This window comes from Labrus mixtus, unplaced genomic scaffold, assembly GCF_963584025.1.
Source record: "Labrus mixtus unplaced genomic scaffold, fLabMix1.1 SCAFFOLD_115, whole genome shotgun sequence".
NCBI classification, from domain to species: domain Eukaryota; kingdom Metazoa; phylum Chordata; class Actinopteri; order Labriformes; family Labridae; genus Labrus; species Labrus mixtus.
Genome location: NW_026870352.1, coordinates 25566 through 27500, shown reverse-complemented (window position 1 = coordinate 27500; position 1935 = coordinate 25566). Strand labels below are relative to the sequence as shown.

General features: G+C 42.7%; 1 protein-coding gene across 1 annotated transcript in view; it reads left to right on the top strand.

The window, feature by feature from the left end:
- Positions 1 to 269, top strand: part of LOC132970601 (histone-lysine N-methyltransferase 2C-like) — an 89874-nt gene extending 89605 nt beyond the window's left edge. Inside the window, exon 76 of the mRNA XM_061034461.1 lies at positions 1 to 269. This exon is cut by the window's left edge and continues 855 nt beyond it. The gene's annotated coding sequence lies outside the window, so the exon portion shown is untranslated.
- Positions 270 to 1935: the final 1666 nt, after the last annotated feature.

Genomic DNA, 1935 nt, shown 5'->3' with positions numbered 1-1935 from the left:
TGAATATAAGTTTTTCACTGTCAGAGTCGTGCTGCCGTGTACATATGAGGTTTAACGAGGACTCTGACGTGTACATATGAGGTTTAACGAGGACTCTGACGTGTACAGGGAGACGACATGAAGCCTTGTTTCTGTTTTTTTTTAATTAATGGACGTAAACTGTGTGATGATGAAGATGAACATGTTTTTTTTGTTTTGTTTTGGGGAAAAATGTGGAATCTGATTTAGAATCATTTACAGAAAATAAAATATTTTACATCTTGAAGAAACCACAGAGATGCTCTTTATTTGTGTGTGTGTGTGTGTCTGTGTGTGTCTGTCTTTGTGAGGACCGTCGACTCCTCTTAAACCCTGGTTGTGGGGACCTTGAAGAACTTCTGATCCGGGCCCGGTTGTTCAAATGTAATCAATCAGGATCAAATCTTTATATCAGGATGTCGATTCAAATGATTAATCACATTTTTAATCGCATGTTTAAAATTCTTATTCTTATTTAACATTTGAAAATAAAAATGGTCATGCTTTTATTTTGAAGATCTTAAACTGAGACTACTTTACTTGCTGTGTGCTTTTATTATGAAATAAAGTAAGGCCCTTCCTGTAGATGGAAGTTTAGGACAGGAAGTAAAGCACAGAAACAGGAAGTGGTTAGAGATCCCAAACTGAGGTCAAACAGCTCAAAGGAACGGTAACAAAGGTCAATGTGTGATGTCATAAGGTGGATATTACTTTGCACTCGTCAGCTGAGCTGTCTGAGAGTTTGTTAAAGTGAAATGAGAGGCTGAATCTGGATGTCCTCCCTAAACTCTTACGGACTTCATTGACGTCACCTGGAAAGTGATTGAGTGCACGAGGCTGCGACTGCTCCAATGCTGAACTATTCCGATTCTGAAAATCTTTTTCACTTGTTGATACTTTCATCAACAAAGAATTGTTTTTAGGGAGCAATACAAAACTCTGCCCCCTAGTGTTTAAAATGGATACTGCAGTCTAAATTGTAAGACTTTCTGCTCGTGGAGCTTATTAGAAACATGCAGAGGCTTTTTAGGTCGGGTACAATCACTTCTATCTGAACCACTTCTCTTGCCCGCTTCCATCGCTGCAACACCTGTTGACCTGATAACTGCTCTCATATCTGACAAACAGAGGGGCGTCCAAAACGGCTGTGTGGGTGTGTCTTAAAAGCGCCTACCTTCTCTGGTCCAAACAAATCCAGAGCATTCAGGAGCAGAATCTAAAGTTAGAAGGAGGACATACTGGCTGCTGCATTGTTGTCAGAGAAGCCAGCACTTCAACATGTTTCCTTAATGATCAGATAGTAAGATACCTTTATCATCTCACTCTCTACACAGCTCACTGATTGGACCTTTAAAGTACGTTGTATCAAAAATTTAACATTTTGACGACCTCAGTTTCTGTTATTCCCCTGTCTCTTATTGACCTGCGGACAGCAAAAACACAACTTCGTAGAAATTATCAATCTTTTTCTGTTTGATATTGTCGATCTGAAAGAGACATGAGAATGAAGTCTGTTTATAGCTCTTCAGAGGAGCTGCAAACAACGCCTTTAATGGAGAGATAGGACAGTGGATAGAGTCGGAAATCAGGGAGAGAGAGCGGGGAACGACACGCGGGATAGAAGCCACAGGTGGGATGCGAACCCGGGCCGCCCGCTTGAGACAACAGCCTCCATACACTGGATGACTCATACCAACATAGTCACGAGGAATCCCCACATACCACCCTCATTGCATTAAAGCTGATTAATCTCGTAACAGGACCACACTCAGTGGATGGGGGTCGGGGATGTTCACTCTGTAGAACCTCGTGAAGGTGCTCGGCGATGCCCAAGAGGCTGCGGCACAAATATCCTCCAGGGACACCCCTCTCAGGGCTGCCCACGATGTGGAGACACCCCTCGTGGAATGGCACCGC